The sequence below is a fragment of the Prinia subflava genome, chromosome 1 (assembly GCF_021018805.1).
Source record: "Prinia subflava isolate CZ2003 ecotype Zambia chromosome 1, Cam_Psub_1.2, whole genome shotgun sequence".
NCBI lineage: Eukaryota > Metazoa > Chordata > Aves > Passeriformes > Cisticolidae > Prinia > Prinia subflava.
This window is the reverse complement of record NC_086247.1, coordinates 2968158-2991292: the sequence shown is the minus strand read 5'-3', so window position 1 is coordinate 2991292 and position 23135 is coordinate 2968158. Positions and strand designations below refer to the sequence as shown.

Here is a 23135-nt window from a genome sequence, read left to right as displayed (position 1 = left end):
TGACTGCTGCTGGTGTTCCTCTGCTCAGCCTGGAGAGGAGAAGGCTCTGCACAGACCTTATGGCACCATTTCAATATATGAAGGGAGCTTATAAGAAAGACACTACACACCCTGGTGATTAACTTCACCAGGGAGTGTAGTGACAGGGCAAGAGGCAATGGTTTTAAGAGGGAGGATAGATTTAGATTAGACATAGGAACAAATTTGTGGTGAGGGTGGTGAGGCCCTGTCACAGGGTGCCTAGGGAAGCTGTGGATGCTCCATCCCTGGAAGTGTTCAAAGCCAGGCTGAGACAGGGCTTGGAGCAACCTGGGATAGAGGAAGGTCCCTGTGGCAGGGGCTTGGACTACACAATCCTTGAAGGTCCCTGCCAAACCAAACCTTTTTCTAATTCTATGATTTAGCATGAATATACTGCTTAATAATGACCTCATGAATTGTTTGGGTTTTTTAAATGACATTTACCATTATGACCAAGTCTATAATACACAACAGCCTGTCTTTGTTGCTACATGACTTCCTCCTTGCTTGAAGCCAGGCAACCTCTGTACTTTCAGAGGAGAAATTCTTTACCTGGGTCATCAGTGCCAAATGATCTGCTGTGTGAGCTGGCTCGGGGAAAGCTCAGTCATACTAATGAGGTAATCACTGAGCTCCTAATGAATGGGATTAGTGACTGGGCAAGGACTGTTTGTCCTGGATCCCTTGTTCAAATGCAGCTCAAAGCTCTCAAAATATTTGCTTGCAATCAGCTACGAGCTGGGTTCATTTCAGCTCTCACTAACTAGATGAAATTATTTTCATCTCTGCAGGATTTGCCAAATTGCTGATGGAGCCAGTCTGGAGTTTGGGGTGGAGAGGAGAGTTCTATTTCAGAAGTAAACTCTGTAGTAAGGTAAAGCTGTAGGTGTCATAATTTCTAATTTCATGCCAGCATGAAGCTTGGCTGGAGAAAAAGAAGAAGAGTATCACTGTATTCATTAGCTTTTCTTAATAGCACTTAATGAATATTTAATATACCAATCCAGTTAGGTAGATTTTATATACTTAAAGAAAAGTCACCAGAAACTGTGCCTTGTGTTTCTTCTCCAAACCTGACTGTGCTGATTTAAGAAGTTTCACAGTTTTGATGCTGAATGAGCTTAAGCACCTTTAAGATTTCTTTGAGCATTTTCTGTGTTCAGCCTTTACTGATGAAAGACTCTGCCAGCTTTTTGGAAAGGGAGCATGTCACTGAAATCAGTGCAGGGGAGAATCCAGTTTAACATTTGTTATTCTTTTCTAAAACTTCACAGTACCCCAAACCCCATAACATACAGAGGTAACATTCCTTTTCTTCCTTTTTTTTTTTTTTTTTTTTTTTTTTTTTTTTTTTTTTTTTTTTTTGATAAGAAATTTTTTTTTTGTCGGAAGATTTTACTTTTCTTTTTTTCCAAAAGATTTTACTTTAAAAGAGTAAAAAATACATAATTTTGTTAATTCTCTTCACTAATCCTTATGGCATTTTAATTAAAACCATTTTTTAAAATGCTTTATTTACTGGAGGAAAACAGCATTTATAATACATGAAACATTTAAAGATGAATGTAAATGGCACTTTCAATCATGTTGTCAGGAGAAAACATTGTGGATGAAAATGGAACAAAATCACAAATGTTGGTTGCATTGAAACCTATTAAATGAAGTCTAAAGCAAGATTTGGCATTTTTCATGACATAGCTTGCTTGGTTTCTTTTAAAGGCCACCAAAAAATCATAATAATGTATTTTATTTGTCCTGCTCTTTCAGTCATGCTTCTCATGAATAAATATGGTGTTCTATGCATAGAGTGGGATGAAATAAGCATCTAATTCATGTGTTGTAAATGGCACATGTAATTGTGGAAGTGCTTAGCTGAGATCCAGCAGAGCAAATTCTAAAGCAGCAGTGCACAGTAGGGGAGTCTGAGCTAAATTAATTTTTAAACGTACAAAAACAGTAACCAAAGAAAAAAAAAAAAAGAACCAGACAAACGTCTTGACTTTCATGGCTTTAAATGAGCAGAATTTGAGATCAGGAGCATGTTAAAACCACAAACAATAGAGATGGATTAACAGCTACTTATCTTACAGCACATTGTATAGCAAATCTGGAGGCAAAGAAATAGAATTCCTCAGATACAGGGGACATAATTAAAATCTGTAACATAAGGTAAAACATGCCTACAATGAAGGAGGGGGGAATAGGCAAAATTATTCACAATGATACCGACTCACAGTATAAAACTTAGTTTTTCTTTGATACAATTAGTGCTTGTTGGCTACAGCAGGTTTAATATGACGTGATCAGCAACGCAGACACGGAGGTGGGGCCTGAATGTGCAATGCCTTGAGAATCCATTCCACTTCCCAGGGTGACCACAGGCTCTGTAAAACCAAGAACAGCTGGTGAGTATTCACAGGATCCCCAGGGAACTTCTGGTGCAGAGTTGTCACTGATGGGAGGGTGGCTGCTCCCAAAAGGCACAGTCAAAAAAGCAGATTAAGCTCAAGAAAGTGGATTTTCACTGATTCCAGTCTAAGCTAATTGTGGAAGTGGAAGAGATGAGAAGACTGGGACAGATTACCCACAAAGGTTGTGGACTCCTCATCCCTGGAGGTGCTCAAACCATATCCAAAGGGGTTGTGAATAATCTGGCCTAGGGAAAGATTCCCTGCCCACGGCAGAGATTGGAATGGGATGATCTTTAAGGTCCCTTCCAACCCAAACCTTTCCATGGTTCTGTGGTTCTATGACTAAGAACACAGAAAAAAACAAATTCATCAAGAAAATACAGCATATAACCTGCTGTAGCAAGGAAAAGAGTAAATTTTGTGTTCTCTTCAATGCCAGAAGTTCCCATACCTGGAGAAAAGTGCATTTAGTTTTAAAAATATTTTTTTTCTGCAAAATGGACAAAGAATAGAAGACAGAGTGTGACACTGGTGCACTTTGCAGGGCAGAACATAGCTGAGAAATTGTATTGTTTCCAATTTTTCCACGCAATGAAGAAATTAAAACCTTAGGCACTTCCTCTGACTAGGAACAACTCATTATGACTTGTAGATGTCTAATTAAAGATCAAAACCATGTAGATCTAAACCATAAAATGTTTACACTATTCACGTAGACAGTTAATGGCGTTTAAAAAATGAATTTGATGAAAGAGTCTGTTTCTCTTCAATCACTGTAAAAGAAACTTCTTAAGAAAGACATCAGCAGCAGTAGGATAGCACCTCCAAGATCAACACTTTGCACTTCTGAGGTTACACAGATTGTATGTTTGCACTCACCACCCATGAAATAGCCCTGTGTGCTTGTAGGAAGCATCACTATGAAATACAGCAGCAGGTTTTTCTAGTGTTTGTGTTTATTCTACCTCTGCTTCCTCAGTGAGTATGTTTGTGCACACATGCATTTTAAGGAAGTCTAGTTAAACTTGTTATCCAGGGTGAGGAAAGGAATGAAAAACTGGTTTGTCATTATCATTACTGAAGACATAACTGTTAACAACTTCTTTTCTTTTTTCTAATTCTTTTTAATACAGGTGACAGCCTTAGAAAAACTGTTTTAATTATGCTTTACTGCAAACCAACAAGGTGTTAAAATAGACCATGATCAGACACAAAGCAGCCAAATACAGACACAAACATATTTTCATTTATGCTAATTTTTAAACTGCTCATAACAAGATTGTTCAGATAATATTTTTGAAACCAGATGCCCATTGTGTGCTGTGCTGCAGATACAAAAGATACAAAGCAGAGATGAGGGTTCCTGCATTGCATTCACATAAACACCTCAAAGAGGCAATAGAAACACTCTAATGGGACGAGTACCCTTCTGAAGATGACATTCATCCCAGATAATTTAAGGTGTAAGCACCTCTATCTGAGTATAATGACTCCCAGGCTGCAGGCTCTTATTACAGTAATTACAGATCTAATCAATACAGCCGAAGATTTTTAGGGGTTTTTAGGGTGGGGATCATTTGAATAAAGTAATCAACTCAATTTGACCTAAATTTCACTGGCTGGTATTGACTCATATTAACTGCAAAGGGTTCTTCAGGATGACTTTCTCAGATGCAGAAAGTTTCACTGTTGACATCTAAATTTAGCTGCACAAATTCAGCAGCCAAAGTCCTTTTAATATCACAAGAGGAGTTGCTCAAGCCCCTCATGTAAGTAAAAAAGCTCTGTAAAGGGGATGGACACGACTAACCATTTAACATTTCCTTCCACTTGGGAACTATTCTCACTTTTCTGTCTATTTAATATTTTACATTTTTAAAGAGGGAAAGCTCTAAGGTGAACCTTGAATGTCTCTTCCAACCCAAACCATTTTATGGCATTATGGAATCCCATCATGTTCCTGCAGGTGCCAGTCAACAACATTCACCACCAAGTGAATTCACCACTGGGTCAAGTTACAGAATCCCAGAATGATGATTTTGGAGATGAAGCAGGGGGATCACAGCTGTGTCCAGTTGGATTTTGAATAGCTCCAAAGCTGGAGGCTCCACAACTCTCAGCAACCCATTTCCCAATTTGGTCTATTTTATACTAAAAAAAAAAAACAAAAAAACCCCAACCAACCAACCAAAAAAAACCACCAAAATCCAAAACAACAACAACAAAAAATTGTTTTCACAAGAAAATTTGTATTTTTCAGGTTGTGATCACTGCCTTTTGACCCGTCAGTAGAAACCACTGACAAGAGCCTGCTTCCACCTTATCCCCCTGCCTCAGGTGTTTATAGATGGGAAGGGTCCTCCAGAGCCTTCCCTTCCCCAGGCTGCAGTCCCAGCCCCTCCTCACAGGTCTGAGAGCTCCTGTGCAGACACACACATTCCCACATTCCTGTGTCCAGGAGAAAAAGAACCCAGCCACGTCCTCTGGAGCTTGGACAGAATTCTCCAAGCACTGGGATGAAGAGCCTTGGGCTGGACATGAAACCAAACCCTACAACAAGCACAGGCCACTGCTCTTAGCAGGCTCTGCAGCTACTGGGGATGCTGAATTTTGATTTGCAGGCAGAGAAAATATTTAACATTGCAAAAGCCATTTGAATGAGAACTAGGTGATCTACAGGCTTGGAGTGCAACAAGAGAGGTTCTCCAGACACAAACTGGCTAAAAGACATTCTGGGCCAAAAACCCAAGAGACTTCATATATATTTCAGGTTTGCTTGAGGATAAAAATGAATTAGAGTTACTGATAGAGAGTTTGAGTTCTGTCATACTCTTAGGTTTTTATTAAAGATGGTTTTTACTTTTTGGGTAGTAATAATTATGCATATTTTAGCAGTTGTGTTCACAGACAATACAGTCTTGTCTTAGTTGCTATACAGAGAACTAAATAACAATCTTTAGAAAGAAAGAAATTAAATTTAATCTGGAATATATCCTAGGTGTTTTTTTTTTTAATGTCTGGGGAACTTTACCAGTATAAACATGTCTGACTTGAGGCTTTATCTATCTGTATTTCTGTGAGTCACTTCTATCATTTTCATAATCATTAAATGGAAACAGTTACATTAATCTTGATTTTCTTTTTCTTCATGCATAAAGAGAGAGGGCAAATAAGAAAAGGACACTGATGCTATGTAAGCTGACAGATCCCTTTACTGAGAACTGTAAAAACAGGCTGTGAAGAGCTGCTCTAGGCATGTGGTAGCTCAAAGATGGAACGGGAACCTCAGGTAAGGATCCATCCTCCAGTCCTCCTCAGCCTCAGAGAAGCCTCTTTTTCCTCTTTGAGTATTACAGTGTAGACTCTGCTCATTTATTTAGTCTGGGCTGTTCTGGCTGTGAATTAAAGAGGTGGTCTCATGGGAAGATAAATTATCCAGAGTAATAAACTAATTTGTCTCTACCTGCTGTTGCTTCAAATCAAGTGAGAACTCTGGGCAAATATGAGGATGCCCATCACACTGTGTAAATAGCTGTGATAATAGAACCTTTGACACCTGAAAATTTATATAGATTTAACACTTTCTCATAGATATGAATCTCAGTGAACTTCTCAGTTGGGGGAGGCTCATCCAGATAAATCACAGTCCGTTATCAACAGTAGATGACCATGATATGTGCAAAGCTTTTGGGTGGTTGAAGGCTTCTTTAAAATGTGAAGCGATGACAATCATTAGAAGATGACTGAGATGACTGAAGGTGGCCCATGAAATTACCAAGTGGAATTGTGCTTCAGTGGAAGGGGAGAGACAATCCAAAGCTCACTAAAGGCCATCCAAAAGCTCTCACTGGCTTTATCCAGCCTCGCATCAGGCCCGTAGGAGAGTCCTTGCAGCTGCTCTGCCAAGTCACAGAATGAACAGATGGATTTCGGTGGTGAGCACTGAAAACATGGACATGGAAACAACCCTTCAGAGTTATTTAAAGGCTTCTTCCCAACATGTCAAACTCAGGCAGGGAGGGAGCCCGTGCCAGTGCTGGACCCTCAGCACAGGTATCCTGAGTTGCGGCCCAGAGAAAGGAAATGTTAAACCCTTGACTTGATTTTGCCATTTTTTGTATAGTTCCGTTTTGTTTTCTCCTATTTTGATTTTTTTTCACTGTTCTGGTGAACCTTTTCCCAAGGCACCACTGTCTTTTGATATTTTCAAACTGAAGCCTTCCCATATGTAAATTCACACTAATTAAATCCATGTCACAACATACTTTATTTATCTGCTTTCCTCTGGAATTGTTGCATACTTTATAGTTTCAGATGAACATTGCAAAGTAGCTTCAAATACCACAGAGCTGAAAAATGCAGCATCATCTCATTCATGATGTGAATGTAGAACCTAAATTAATCTGTGAGGCTGATAGTGGAGACAGCATCTTGTAAAATGAGGATCTAAATTTTCTATTTCTGAAACCCCTGAGAGAGTATTAAAGGGAAAGCAGGAAATCTCTGGTTGTTTACATTTTTCTGGCTCCATCTCCTTGTAACTGCTACTGTTCTGATTTTCATTTCCTGACAATATGGTAAATATACTTTGCTTCATTGTTCGGGATTCAACAGATCACCAGCTTTGGATATCAGCATTAAATTTATCTCAAGTCAGATAACCTTTCTCTGCAGTTGGGGTGAAATTCATGGCTTAACTCATTTGAAATTAATCTCCTCCATCTGTGGTGGCAGGGAATGGCCTCTGAAAACCCTTTCTGATCACTCTGATGAAGGTTTCAACCTGGGCCTGATATAATGGCTTTATTATATACTTAAAATTTAATGATGTATTTTCAGGATTGAAAAGAAAAATATAAGACAAGGAAAGAAAGAAGAAGGTCACAACACTAAGAAAACCTGTGGTGTTTCCTGCCTCTTTGAAGCTGAAGTTAATCAGACAGCAGATTAGTCTAAGAATTACATTACTGACATTGTAAACCTTCCAGGCCTTTAGCTGGGCCTTTTTTTAAGTGTAGTATATGATCATGAGATTTTGCCTTCAGTAAAGACTGTTGTTTAATCAGTTAAAGTTCATCTCTTTAAAAAAATCCTTCCCACTAATTTTCTAGGGAAGCAAATGATGTCCAGTTTTCATTACAGAATGTGTTTAGTGCACGACTGCCCACAGCAGGAAAGCTGCTGTTCTCATTCAGCCACTCTGGTCATTTCTGCTTATACTGGAATTCTAACAGCAGCTTCTTAAAATAGGACAGACCTAACAACCCAAGAGTCTTCTGTCAGAAAAAAAAATGAGATGGCAGGGTGATGATATACCCCGTGCAATATTGCTTAATATTCACTTACACTTTTATTTCCCCTGTGCATTCTCTTAATGGCATCAACGGTTCCCAGAAGCCACCTTTGATTCAAGTTCACTGAAATAATTTCTTTTTTCTGTTTAGAAAGATGCCCCAGTAGAAATCCAGGTCCTTTGGAAGTCTAGAGTATTTTTTATATGAAATTCTTGAAATTTGGCAGCTGCAGATCATTGTTAAAATAGAAGTTTTAGATAAAGATATTAATGAAAGTGCATTGGTATCATTTCCAGAGAGCATCACAAGAATATAGCTGTGTTTTGTGGAGAGTAGAGGTTAACCCTGAAGCAAAACTAAATCAAGAAATTAGATGATACTGGGAACAAAACAAAACAAAACCAAACCCCAACAACAAATCCCAAGCCCATAGTCCAGGCACTGTTCAGGGGTCCAAGAAAGGTGTTGTCCATCCAAGTCAGTTCCTTGGGATTCCCTACACCAAAAGAAATCCCAAATCTTTTCCATCTTCATGTCTGAAGTTAGCCATGAGCCCAGTAGGAATTTACCCCTGTGCATTTCTGTCTGACCCCCAAAGGTTTGTCTTAGCAGTGCACAATACATGGCAAAGCTTTTAAGAAACGTGTAACTGGTACTCATATAAACCCGTAAAGCAGGTCTGCAGCAGTTCAGAATTTGCACCTGGGAGGCAAAGCTGCAGAAGACGACATAATAATGGCAAGAGATATAATAGGTGATATCACATTTCAGAAGTGAAAATTGCTAGCTGAACTTCGGGGATCATGAGAAAATTCATTTCACAAAGGTGGAATGCCCAGTGCCTGGGAGGTGACATGTAATGAATTAGAGTAATTTCGCCCAACCTGTTAAAAACAAATGCTGTTATAGAAGTAGCAGGGCCATTTGCATAAAGATTTTTAAATTACCTGATGTTGAATATGTGAAACATCGGGTAATGACATTGCAAACTCAGCTCTGATTAAATGGCAAGTGAAGAGCGAATCTCAGCAGCATTGTCTTATCACATTAAAACAAGGGGAAAATCTATTTATGTGTGAGCTGACCTCATTTTTTCTCTCATAGCCCGCTGTGCGTGGCAGAGTTTGGTATGATTGAAAAGTCATTGCATAGTTCTTTAATATGACAATGTTTAATCCAAGAAAAAGTTCCTTTTCAACCTCCAGCAACTTTTTTTATTATAATTTTTTGAGTGATAGAGTTGATATAAGCCCTGAATGCACTTTTTTGAGGTTGTGTGAGGTTTAAAACTTGGGTTCTAACAAGTTCTCCCAGAAAGTTCTGACAGGAAACCTCATGAGCTACCTGAAGCATGAACTTCATGCCTATACTATAGCAAGTCAGGAAAGAGAAAGAATAAAACCCACTTAATAATAAGGCCTTGCTTCCTCTCATGGTCACAAGGCATGGAAGATGCTTCCTCCAAAGAAATGTGTACTCATTTTGTCTTAATATTACTTTTCCTTTAGAAGCATTGTCACCCTGTTTAGCCTGCAGAAAAAGGAGGCTGAGGGGTGACCTTATTGCTTTCTACAACTACCAGGAAGGAAGTTAGAGTGAGGGGGGTGTCAGTCTCTTCTCCCAGGTAACAAATGACAGGAGCAGAGGAAATGGTCTCAAGTTGTTCCAGGGAAGATTTAGAGTTGATATTAAGAGAATTTGTGTCATGGAAAGGTTTGTAAAGCAGTGGGACAGGCTGCCAATGGAAATGGTAGAGTCACCATCCCTAGAAGTGTTAAAAAAAAGTGTGGATATGCACCTGAGAGTTTGGCTCAGTGGTGAACTTTGTGGTGTGGTGGCAGTAGGAAAGCTGTGAATGTCCCCTAGGCCACCCACAGAGAACATGTGAAAGTGTCCAGTTTTTAGGTTGGTTCAGGATGTAGTGCTCTCTCCCTGGGAAATCTCCTTAAGAGACTTCCCTTAGCTCATGGAAACCCAAGTGTGTCAAATCCACAAGCCTTTGCAGCACTATGTTAATCTGTTACTTCTCATTGGTTTGTTCTCTGGTTCCTGGTTTTTACCCCTGCTGATTGGTTCTTTTCCAATCCTCTCCCTGACTGGTCCCTTTCCCACTCCCTTTCCCTATTGGCCAAGTTGTAAAACCCCACCCCCTGGCTCCCCTACATAATCCCTGCTCCCGTGAGTTTTTCGGTTCTTCCTCCTTGGAACTCTGGACAATAAACAGGGTTCCTGAAGACTGGAAGATCCCATCCCGTGGTTCTATCTCCTGCATTGCCTGGATTGGCAGTCGTGCCCCTGCTGCCAGGGCAGCAATCACAAAATCACAAAAATCACTTTGAGCGCCCGTGCCTGCACCACACAGAGCGTCTTTCCAAAGACGCGTCTGGTGAGGAAGGTCGGGCACTTTTCCACTGCAAGGATGTTGAACTCCATGACCTTAGAGGTCTTTTGGAACCTTAATGATTCTATGATTCTACTTCTCAAAAAACCCCCATCCTTTGTCGTTTGGGATTTCCTTCACAACATCCCAAAAACAAACGAAAGAAATTTATCTGGAATCGTCTTTTTCTGAGGACTGAAACTCAGAACAATGAGGCTCAAGCTACAGAGGAGGGCTATGACTTTATTTTGTTGCCTTGACAAAAAGGTTAGAATTTCCAGCAATGAGTGATCTAAATCTAAGTGACCGAATGACCAAGAAAATACCACTGGTTATTCTTCATCCGTGGGTTCACTTTGCAATTTAAGCTGCAGTAACTTTGCTCAGCTGCAGGATGGTTCTGTGAGAGACCACATCTCTTCTAGTCTGAGTAGCCACTGCCCTTCCCTAGCAGGGCAGGGCTCCCTGACTCACATTTGGCAACTCCTGTACTGTGGAGGGAGGAAGGAGAGAGAAAAGCAGCTTCATGAATATGTGGAATTATTCTGGGAAGCACTCAGGATAATGTAAAAACGAGAGACATAAAACACTGGCCAGCTAAGACACTAAGAGAGATGAGACAGCAGACGTGGCAAGTCATCCATTTGCACCAGTGTGGCAAATCTTGTGGGTTTTTTGGGAACAAGCAGAGTTACTGGCATTTGACTTTCATCTTGGATTAAGATCAAGAGAAAAAGGAGAAAAATCAGGAGAAAAATGCTGACTTATGTTAAAATGTGTCTGGTTGCAGGACAGATTCAAGGAGATGGATGCTTAAGCACTGGAGTACACAGCCAAGGCTGCCAAGGATGCAAATCTCTCAGTGCCCATCCTGTGCCTCGTTACTATTCCACCATCCCTGAGAACCTGCCATGGGGAAATACCAGGCTTTCACCTTGCAGCTGCTTTTAACTACAGAGCAAGCAAATCACAGCTGTAAAAGGTGACAGAAACCCTTAAATTCTCATTCACGTGTTACTGGAAATAAACCTTAAAAAAGCCCACAGAAGAGACACAAAATGGTTGGCATTAAACTACTCCAGCTAAGGGAGCAGGAACTGTGTGCTCCAGTTCTGCTGGTGGAAGAATAACATGGTTTGTGCAGAACTAGGGAAAATGAGAGCTGAAAATGTTCCCTATCAGGGAGGAAAAACACGCTTGCATAGCAGGAGTTGCTGTCTCACACACTGATGGGTGTTTTCACAGCACCAGCAATGCATATTTAAACACAAGAAGTACCTTCCTCAGATAATTTTTTTTAAAGACTATTTAACTGTGAAGGAAACAAAACTGGTTTTAGTCAATGAAGACAGAGATGGAATGGATGAAACTCTTAACACTGGAAATAAAACCGCAACTGGTAACGTTTTGATGAAGAACAGCACTGGAAATAAATTGCTGCATAGAGAGCTAATTAAAAAAGAAGTAATAAATTCTATAGATGTAAATATAATGCATTTTTTTCATCCATCTGGGCTCTAGTTGTTAACTCTGGGTGATGCTGGTTTTACATACATATGCTGGTGTTATTCCTACAGATGGTGCCAGGGCTGAAGCACAGGATGGAAGGAAGCCTCACATCTTTGCTTACACTCTCGCAGTCAGTACTGGATTAATGCAAACCCTAATCCCATCAGAAAAGAGATATTTTAGTAGACACCAGGGAGACTAATGCAGTTGATCCCTGCTTATGGCAGGAAAATGCACATATGTCAGGGATTTCACTCTGATATTTGTAGATAACCTTGATAAATCTTTTGGACACCTCCTCATTTGAGCCTTAGTGGGCTGTTCATAAATAAGGGTAAAAATAGCAGAGTTGACTTTCCTTTTGATCTCTTCCACCATTCTTGCAGTGTAGGTGGGTGAAATATCCTGCCTAGTGGATGTTTATTCCCTTTTCTACTGCTCCAGATGAGTCAATATGGAATATTATGGATGAGGTTATTTTCATTCAAATTCAAATGCTCCAGATCAACACAAATCACACTCATTTCTCTTTAGAGAGGAGAGAAGACAATCTGGTTCACCTTAACAAATCTATTTAAAAACCTAAAAAAATAATAATAATAATAACAAAAATCTATGCATTAGACTGAAAGGAAACATCAAGTGACAAGTTTAGGTCTAGTTATCTGAACTTCAGTGACATTATTCTCATCTTTCTTTTTTTTACACTCTAATTCTGAAACAAATATTTCTGTACTACCTTATTCTGTTCACAGGTTTTTATGGTTGTCCTTGCATATTTTTACTAATAATAAATTTTCAGTGACCAGACAGATGAGTATCAGAAAGAAGCCCTTATTCATAATGTGCCCTGAAATTTAGAACTCCCTCCCTCCCTCCCTCCCTCCCTCCCTCCCTCCCTTCCTTCCTTCCTTCCTTCCTTCCTTCCTTCCTTCCTTCCTTCCTTCCTTCCTTCCTTCCTTCCTTCCTTCCTTCCTTCCTTCCTTCCTTCCTTCCTTCCTTCCTTCCTTCCTTCCTTCCTTCCTTCCTTCCTTCCTTCCTTCCTTCCTTCCTTCCTTCCTTCCTTCCTTCCTTCCTTCCTTCCTTCCTTCCTTCCTTCCTTCCTTCCTTCCTTCCTTCCTTCCTTCCTTCCTTCCTTCCTTCCTTCCTTCCTTCCTTCCTTCCTTCCTTCCTTCCTTCCTTCCTTCCTTCCTTCCTTCCTTCCTTCCTCCCTCCCTCCCTCCCTCCCTCCCTCCCTCCCTCCCTCCCTCCCTTCCTTCCTTCCTTCCTCCCTTCCTTCCTTCCTTCCTTCCTTCCTTCCTTCCTTCCTTCCTTCCTTCCTTCCTTCCTTCCTTCCTCCCTTCCTCCCTTCCTTCCTCCCTTCCTTCCTCCCTTCCTTCCTCCCTTCCTTCCTCCCTTCCTCCCTTCCTCCCTTCCTCCCTTCCTCCCTTCCTCCCTTCCTCCCTTCCTCCCTTCCTCCCTTCCTCCCTTCCTCCCTTCCTCCCTTCCTCCCTTCCTTTTTAATGTACAAACAAAGTGTTCCCATTTTCCTATGAAATCCAGATTATCTTCATTTTCTTGGGCAGCATTATTGGAAATAAGCATTAAGTATCAACTCTCAAGTTAGATCCTACTGGGACCCATCTAATGAAAGCCTTATAAATTCTTTAGTTACTGCATGGAAACAATTCCCATCTTGTTTTCCCCATAATGTTCTTCATGCACAGAGAAGCAATCCTATCCTCCAATATGTATGTTCTCCTGCCATCCTCACCAAAAAATGAATACAATAAAACCCAAGGGTTGAAAGGAAGAATAGAAAAATATTTCAAAGAAAGGTCTCCGAGTTACTAAGCAAGAAACAATGTCAGAACTCCCTGAGCAGGAAATAACCAGAAGCTTGGACAGTGCCTGAGGGAATGTTTTATGTACATAATTTGTTATTACTCTTCCTTGAGTGCCTGTTCATGGGTGCTGCTGGAGACAGTGAATAGGTGAAATATTATTTTGTGCTGTCCAGGCTGGATGTCCTGACACTGCCAAAATCAGCTGTGTCAGATTTATCAGGGTGCTGCATCAATTTAACTCCTCGTTCATTAACACTGATGGGAAGAGCAGCACTAAAGGGATTACACAGAGTTCCAGAAGTGTCTCCATTTTCTTTTGGAAAGAAACAGGAGTTTGCAGGGGAGGGAAGATAATCACGAGTAGTCACTGAAGAGTCAGTTAGACATTATATATTCTGCATCATGCCTCTGGTTCCATTTCTCTGAGCAGAAATGATTAAGATTTTACTTACTCCTTAGCATGTAGTGCTATAAGGGATTACGAGAGGAAAGAGTGGAGATGAAGTATTTAAGGGCTCCAAAAGACACAGAGAAAGCTTTTGGGTATCAAAAAAACTTTTTAAAGGTCAAGTCTATTAAACAAGAGGCAATGGAAGAAAAAAAATATATCTGTTTAGGTATTTTTAACAGATCTTGGATACTAGAGTGACTGAAGGGTTTGAATGCTTAACATAAAAATGAAAAACTAGGGTAGACAAAAGACAAGATAGGGAATTCCAGGGAGTTACTATGAATCCATGGAATGGATAGAGATTTTTGAGGTTTTTTTATGTCTCTGCAGTGGTTTGAAAAGCAGAATAATTTTGGTAGTTGATGCACAGCTTTCTCTGTCCAGCAGAACGGAGAATCTTATCCAAGACAATGGCATTTAGCAATGAATTTTGGGACAACCCATGGAGTTTTTCAGAGGGTTTTACTGCACCTCATATTTAACAGGACTGAACAGAAGCCTACAGCTCCTCACATGCAGCAGCCAAATGGAGATCCTTTCCCCTCACATACTGAACTTTCCTCTTAACAAGAATAACAGCAACACTGGAAAACCAAGCAAACAATCAAACTGAAAAATCAAAGGCATCATATTTGTTGTTCTTCACCTGCAGCTGGAAGAATCAGGATAAACTCCAAGTACACCTTGCCAAGTGTTTCTTTAGGTATCCTTTGCCTTCACTGCACTGAATTCCTAGTTTGGCATTCCTCCTTTGGAGGTGGCAGTTTCCCAGCCCATCACTCAAGTGACACCTCAAAGCACACGATTCCTCTCTGTATTTCCCCCTCAGCAGAGCTGTAGTGCAGCTGCAGCTGGGGATGAAGAGCTCCCTCCTCCTCTGCAGCAGGTGGAGCCCAGAGCACGCCCTTGTCTGCAGTGATGAAATTGGAAAGATTCCTCCAAAGTAGGAGGGATCACACACATTTGGGAGACCACTTTGCCTCTTATCCCCAACTCTGAGGATGAAGGAGAAGTGAATCACTATGAGAAGGATGGGAACACTCACTGAAACATGGCAGGCTGTGATTTTAGACCAGCTTCATCTGTATTCTTTGCTGAGGAATAGTAAATATTTTAAGGGGAAACCGCGATGCTACTCAAAAAAGCACTTACCTAATTAAACCTCAAGTGCAGGAATCTTTATTCTGCAGAGCTGCACTCTGTAATGTTCAGCACCTCAGGCTATACCTCAGCCATATGGCACTTTAATAGGCACTAGCAAAGGGAGCCCTTTTTATATTTTAACAGATGGGTGCAAGCTACTGGGGTTGGAGCAGAGGGCAGAATGAAAGAAAATGTAAGGAAACAGAATAAAGAAAAAGACAAAGTTCAAAGGATGAATTCTTATTGAACTCTTTCACTTCTGCTTAAAACAGCTTGAGGTCTTGTTTTTTTTCCTAGAAGGAGCTTCTGTTGTTTCCAACCCCTTGGACTCAGGCTCGCCGATCACAAACCATTTCACAGCAGATTTACCCTGTGAGGCATTGTCCTTGCAGCAGAAATATCCCTGCTGATTTCAGTCTGCTGGCCTAACAAATATTTTCATGACTTTAGGAGTAGGATGGAAGCTTTTATAGTGTTTCTTCTGCTGTACCTGTGCCCCTGTATATTAAGAATGTCTCTCTTTGTCCAGTCACCCAAGGACACTCTTACAAGGAAAGGCTGAGGGAGCTGGGGCTGTTCAGCTTTGAGAAGAGAAAACTGAGAGGGGACCTCATCCCTGTCTGTGTCTGCAGGGAGGGCTCAGAGCAGGGACCAGGCTCTGCTCGGTGTTCCCAGCAATAGGACAAGAGGAACGGGCAGGAACTGATCCCAGGGAATTCCACCTGGGCATGGGGAAGGACTTTAATGTGCACTGAACTGATTGTCTAGGGTGTGGAGTCTCCCTCCTATGCCCTGTGCTCTGGGATGGCCCTGCTGGAGCAGGGAGGTGGCACCAGATGACCCCACTGTGATCCCTTCCAGCCTGACCCATTCTGTGGTTCTGTGTGATCTGGTGAGGCTGTGGTTTTAATTACAGAAATTACATTCAGCAAATAAGACTATCAGCCAAAGGAACCATGGGACTAAAAAGGATTATTATTGCATTTACCCTGTGGTTGACACATGGTTTAATGTTTCCCAAATCTGTTTGGATGGCTGCCATTTCATAGCTTTGAAAGTTGTGTGATGCCTGTCTTGGCTTCCTATCTTTCCTTGATTGTTCTTCCAGAAATTCCTTTCATCACATCCATTTGTTTCCCCTTTCACAGGATAAGTTTATTTTGTCCCAAGAGGCCTGTGGCAAGTTTTTACCCTCTGGGGTTTGATAGGGACCCCATTCTAGGGCGCTCTGATGCAGAGTGGGGGCATCATTCAACGTGGCACTGCAGATAATTCTGTCTGCTGACATTCCTGCACAATTCTGGGACTGCATCACTCAGGTTAAGCACCTGCAGCAGCTCAGATATCCTTCTGCAAGGGTACACAACATGCAAAGTGTTTAATGTGTGCCCTTGACAAAACACTCTGTGTGTTTCCTTGTTCTATAAAAACTGCGAATCCATGAAATGTATTAAATATTTATTTAATCAGTGATTTTTCCTTTTTTTGTTCTATCTTCCAGTGTCCATCAGTGTACCGTAAAAAACAATGTTCTGTGAATGTGTTCTCAGAGCATTAATTCCTTTATTGAGAAAATCTCTTGTTATTGTAATCTTTCATCTGAATTCCTTATGAAGAAAATTATAATTAATGTAGAGTTTTTATTTTCATTATTATTCCTCACTCTCTGCAATAGTTTGCTATTTTAAAAAGGCAGAACTGGATGTTTCCAACAAAGCACAGACTCCATATAGGATTCTACTGAATTTTAACTGCAAGAAATAATAAATGGAAACGTGTTAAAATGTTTATGTGTATTTCAAATTGTATTTCCCAAACTGTCTGCAGATCTATGTCAGATTTGGATGCCTGTGTGAGAAAATTAGATCTACTCGTGGCTGTCACACTGGAAGGTTTTTGATGGGCCTAGCAGGTCATGCCAGCCATGACATCAAATTTTATTCTTAGAACATTATCAATTCTTATATTAAAATTTCCTTTTATTTAACACACTGGAGACTTTTGACTGGAACTACCTGGTTTAACTGTTTAGGGTGTCAGGTTAGGGTGGGGTTTTTTTGGTTGGTTTTTTTTCCCTATGTGGCCAGGCGTGGTTTGGTCAGGTTTTACCAAATAATTGAGAATTAATTTTGTCATGGATCACCTGTACTCAGGGGTAGGATGTTCTGAGTCCAGCATGGGGTTCATGCCGTCAATAACAGAGTTTCAGGTTTCAGCCATGCACTTGTTATTTCCTGCTTTGAATTTTTTTTTTTTTTTTTTTTTTTTTAAGGGACATTCTTTTAATGGATCTTTTCTAGCTGCTCCAAAACTGTGCAAACTAAAGGGAAGGAGCTCTTCCAACTCGAAAGTGAGCAAACAGCCATGATGAACCCTCTGTTAGGAAAGTGGAAAGCATTGCACCATCTTTGGGAAGTTGGTTGTAAAACTGCTGCAAACACACTGGGTCTGGTTCTCACATTAGGAACATTTTATGCTTAATGTAATTCAGTTTATGGCCCCAATGCACTGCAAGAGTGGTGGTAAATTGGTGGTAAAGTTAATGAGAATTAAGCCTGGGGAATCTAATATTTGCTTTGTATAGTGTTTGGAATTACTTCTGTGGGAAATATGGTTATTTAATTCATGTTTTATAAATAATTATAGATTGGGAACTGTAATATATATTGTATGAATTTCTGTAAAGCACCTCCCTGATCTTCCGGGTTCCAAAAATGGAAGGTGAGAACGACTTGCCCCTGCCTACGTGCAGCTCAACTCATTGGGACTCGCAACAGGTCAAACGCTACGTGCCAGCAAAGACGTGCCAGCGAGGACTTACACCGGTCATCACACACCTCTACGACAGTTACTCAAAGCAAGGACTAACTCTGGACATTAGCATTTGAATGTGCCCGGGGACCCTTTCGGGAATTAATGTAAATAAAGTTAATAGTCGATGATTAGAGAAACAATGGGAAGAAAGTTGCCGAGGGGGAAACTAAGTGTATTTAAGTTGGGTCTTTAGGTGAGCAAGTTTGTGAACCCAGCTAGAGACAAGGCTGCCAGGTCCTGTGTCTCTAGGGTCACCCTTAGCTCTACTTTTCCCGGGAGAACTTCAGTCAAGTAAGTTTGCTGTTCGTGGGGTTCGTATTGTTTTGTTTTTATTGTTTGAAATTGTTATAATTTAATTCTAAATTTTGTGATTTAGATGTTAATAAACCAAACTATTGAATTTGGCAATAAATTTGTCCTGGCGTTTATAACAATTTTGGCGCCCAATGTGGGGCCAGTTTTGAATATTCTACGGATCCCTGCTTCTGACCGGGGGGCGCCCCGCCGTAAAAAGCGGCCTGGCAGAGCGGGTAAGTCCGGAAGAACGAACTGGCTTTACGAACCCAGAACCCACAACAGCAAAGAGATTAGGCATTAGGACAAGCTAGCTTGGGGGGGCTCGAGAACTCAGCAGGGGTTTTCCCCTAGAACCGCGGTATTGTTTCACTCGTAAAAATCTAAGTGCACGAAGAATCCACGCAGGAAAAAGACCGTAAGTATAGCGTAGTTGAGTGGGGGTGACCAAGTGCTTGAGAACGTGTATGTGTGTGTGAGTGTGTGTGTGAATGAGACGTGATTTATCACGAAGCGAGAGCGGACCTTAAGGTCGCGTTTCCGCTGCTCCCGCGAGGGACACGGCCGACCGACGGAGAAGCAATTGGAACGTGTGATATTTCGCTTCGTGTGTGAGTGCTACCCGACGGGGTGGGGGAAGTCACCAGGAGTCCTGAAGGAAAGAGGACGTCCCTTTTTGAGTTCGGGGACGAGTAAGCCTTCTTGACCGTGACCAGGGGGGTCGCTTAATTTTTTCGGTGGCGGTTACAGAGCCCCGCCGTTAACCGAACATCCACAGAACGGTCATCCGCTGGATCATTAAGTTAACGGCATCGAGTTCGGAAACTCGGGATTTAATTTTTAGTATCCCATAACTTCTGTGCCACGGAGAGTATGGGATCAGATCTCAGCAGAGATCGAGAAGATTCTTTAAAGGAAACCTCAGCGAGGGCTGATCTTGAAATTCCTCGGAAAAGTCCATTAGGAAAGTTGTTGCAAGGTTGGCAAGAATGCCCAATTAGGAGAGGAGCATCTAAAGATCAGATGATTTATTTGTGTATAAATGTTTAGGGAAGAAAGGAGATAAGACCTAATATTATATAGCCTGTGTTTAGTACTTTTGACGAATGGGCGTGGGAAGCTCTGTGGGAACATGTAGCGAAGAAGAAAAGGAGAGAATTTGAGGAATTGGCATATGTTCTGTTATGGTATGAAGTACGAGTAAAGCTGTGTTCTGAAGAAAGGGAAACACGGAATGAACTGGACTACGGGATAAACTTCTCTCATGGCTCGGTGGCCCCCGTCCTGCCAGCCCCTACCCCTACCACTTCCTCCTCCCCGGCCTTCTCAGGGGCAGAGTTAACACTGCCATCCGAGACCCATGCGGAGCCCCGAGCTCAGCGGCCACTCCAGAAACCTCCCTCCCGTTCAAGGAGATTCCCAAGAGAGAATCCTGCCCCCGTTTCTGGTCCTGACCCCGCACCTCGGCCACCGACGCTAAAATATAGAAAAAAAGAGAAGAAGGGTAAAGAAAACGAAGGGTGGAAGAATAAACCAGACAGGTATATACCAGTTAGAGCCCTGGCTAAAACCAGGACCCCCGAAGGAGATCTTGAAGAGCCCAGGAGAGATTCAGAGTGAGACAGTTGGTGTGAGAGCAAGAATAGCCCGGGAAGAAAAATGAGAGAAAAGAAGCATTCCCGTAAGAAATTTGACAGTAGAGCAAAACAGAAATTACCAAAGGTGAATTGGAATGCATTAGAAAATAACTAGTGGTGTTGGGAAGCGTGCAAATTAGAAATGCGAAAATTCACGTGAGTCTGCAAAAAGAGAAAAAGATAGAAAAGAGATTAAAAAGAATCTTGCCTACTCTTTTCCTTGGTAGTGGTAGATCTTTTACTTCAAGCTGAATACATTTTAGAGACTCCCTAGAGTTGTGTATTTTGCTTTAAAAGTTTTTTTCTCCTGGACGAGATCAGCGGAGTTGTTTTTTTTTCTTTTTCTTTTCACTAACGTAAGAATAGAACGAAACCCGCCCCTTCCCGCAAGCGGCAGAGCGAGTCAGTCCATAGTTGCCGAGAGACGAAAGAAAGCGGCAGTTTTAAAGTGATTAGACAAGGCTGCCCGAGGCAGAAAACCGCCCTGTAAGGCGAAATAAAAAGCAAAAATAGATAAAAGTATTGAGAGAAGAGACCAAGAATGAGAGCTATACTTATGCGTAAGAAATACCTAAGTATTTGTTCTTGAAAAGCTGAAAATATATCTTCCTTTTAGTTGTCTGTCTACTGTATGTGAGGATTTTATGCAAATCAAAAGGTTGATAGTATGGTAGATGTAGCTCGTCTATGTTTGAAACAATTGCTACATTTTGAATTCGGATTGTCAGCTTGAGCAGAAATATAGCATTTGTGTTGGCAGACAGTGTACTGCAAGGGTTTTGTGTGTTTCAGTTTTTCTTTCAAAAAGTTGAAGCATGTGGCCGGTGAAGTCCAAATTAAAGCGGCTGTTGAGAGGCAAGAAACTAAATCTTTCTGTCGAGATAGTGTTAGAATGGTAATTAGAGTCAAGATTCTAGTATTAAGTTGAGAAAGTGGTATAATTCTCTGTGTTAGTAGTTACAAGATTTTTCTTTATTCTTTGCAGTTCCTATTCTGTATATATTTTATCTAGTTAGGAACCGAGATTCTTAATTTTAGATAGTTTGTGTTATCCCTTTGATATTATGTCTTCTTACTTGCTCCTCAATTTAGAAGATGTGAACCTTGAAGTTGCCCTGGTGCCTGTGTTTTTCTAGTAGAGAGTAAGTGATGTATGAGAGGCAGCATTTTGTCACCGGTGTTAAGTTTAGTCGGTGTTTGCTTGTGTATTTAAGTTTAATAATACGCAAGAATGTATAGCAAATACAAGAGCTTTACTTTGGGAATTAAGCACAAGTTATCTCGAGTTTGTTTGTTAAGAAAAGCTAAGTTTGTGAAGTTTTTTTAGACTGAAGTAAAAAGCAGTAGTGTTAATGTTCTGATAATTGTACTAGATAAAGCTGTCTGATTACCAGGGCCTGATGTTTACAGTGACTCCTAGCTTTGAAAAACTTCTGAGTTTTAAGTTCCGAATTTAAGTAATGTATAGTTTATTACAGAGTAAGTTCTACTCTTTGTAATAGTTTCTTCTATTTAGTGTGCTTTGTTTTTTTCTGTCTTGTTAAAATACTCCCCCAAGATTATGGGTGAAGTCTTAAGTTTTTCTCTTAATTTGTACAAATTTTGCTTAAAGTTATCCTTTATTAAGTTGTACTACTCACTGACTGTTTGAATTAGCTCTCTGATGAAGGGAAGAAGTCACTTCAGCTACTGCTGCAAGATTGTATCTTACCACGCTGAAATAGGGGTCTGCAGCTGATCCTGTCTGTGAGAAATGGTTTGTAGACAGATCTGCACGAGTAGTTGATAGGAACTGCCCCAGTATATTAACCGGGAGTTCCAGCTTTTCGTAGATGTTAGCAATCACACAGCGTATAGAGTTCTTACACAAGAGTGGGCGAGAGCCAAGAAACCGGTAAAGTATGTTTTAAATAGCTTACTGAATCCTGGCTATTGAAATATGAGGCAATTCTAGTAAATTCCCCGGAGTTAGAACTCCGTACTGCTGCTGCTTGAAACCCCGCCCAGTTTCGGTCCTGGGGAGGATCTGAGGAGTGTAATCACAATTGCTACGAGGCAGTAGAATTACAAACCAAAATAAGAAGTGTCGCCATCAAGCTAACAGCAGAGCTGAAAGGTCCGATAGTGCTTCTGGAATTGTGTTAATTTTGCTGATCATTAGGGGTGGCTGAAACAAGGGTGAGAAGCAGTTGTAAAGGCAGATGCTTCTTGGAGGCTGAGTGAGAATAGCCATAGCAGGGTGCACATCGAAAATAGGGACAAAGTAGTCTCATTGTCTCACTCAAGTTGCGTCCTTCTTTTAGCTGTGTGTATCTGAGAATGTGCTGAGTAGGGGTCTAGAATATAAATTTGTAGTTCAGTTAATTAGCAGCAGTGCAAACTCATTACACTGAAGCTGTAGAAACTGAGTGAAGATGTGTGTAACCTTAACAGCTGATTGTCCTAGAAACTGCTGTTGTCACCGAGCATTGTAAGATACTGAGTTTTATGAATGTTTGTTTGTATGCCAAATCACTCTGAATGTGCTGAGTTTAATTCTTGAAATAAGCCCAAATTGTTTGTGCTCATCTATGATTTTTTAAACTGAATTTTTCTTTAAAAAGCTAAAACCTGTGTTAATACTATAGAATTTAGAGTAGTCTTAGTGTTTATTGTTTGCTCGCTATATATCCAGTGGACACTGTCAGAAGTATTAGTAAAATGTAAAAAGAATTGTTTGTATGTTTCAGTATAAACCTCGTTTAATAAGAAGAAAAATTTTCTTTCTGATTTTTCCTGTAACACTGCAAAAAAGGAGAAAAATTCTAGATAGTATGGTACATTAGGTAGATAGTGAAATGAGAATCATAGTGATCCAGGGACAAAATTGTTTTTATAGTAAAAGTGTAAATGTACTATTAGATAACTTGTTCTAATATTCAGATTTTCTGAATGGTAAACATGACAGAGATTCTCTTTATACAATATTCTTGTAGTATTAGGCTAGTTTAGAATTTTGTATTAAGTAAATTCAATCTGAAGAAGTTGCAAGATTTCGATGTATATTCATAAGATACAACCAGGAAGTAAAGTACTGATCAGAGCTTGGAAAGCGGTGTCATTAACCCCTCATTAAGAAGGACCCTTTCTTGTCCTTTTAACTACAAATACAACCATCCGAACAGCTGAAAGAGGCTGGACACACGCCTCCAGGGTTAAGAAACTAACAGCCCCGAAGGAAAACCCCGAATAGAAAGTCATCTCTTCCCCTGAAGATCTGAAGGTCCGGCTGCACCGAAGATGCCAACACCCTAGAAACATTAAGCTGCAGCCTAAAAGAGCCTCAAAGAAAACTTAATAACCACCCGACAAGGAG

The 23135-nt window shown here is 40.8% G+C and overlaps 1 protein-coding gene across 7 annotated transcripts in view; it reads right to left on the bottom strand.

Annotated features, from left to right (window-relative positions):
- Nucleotides 1-2016: 2016 nt before the first annotated feature.
- Nucleotides 2017-23135, bottom strand: part of TSNARE1 (t-SNARE domain containing 1) — a 472834-nt gene continuing 451715 nt past the window's right edge. For all 7 annotated transcript variants that reach the window (XM_063405835.1, XM_063406108.1, XM_063405746.1 and 4 more), the window contains one exon: nt 2017-2405. The gene's annotated coding sequence lies outside the window, so the exon portion shown is untranslated. The remainder of the gene's footprint in view (nt 2406-23135) is intronic.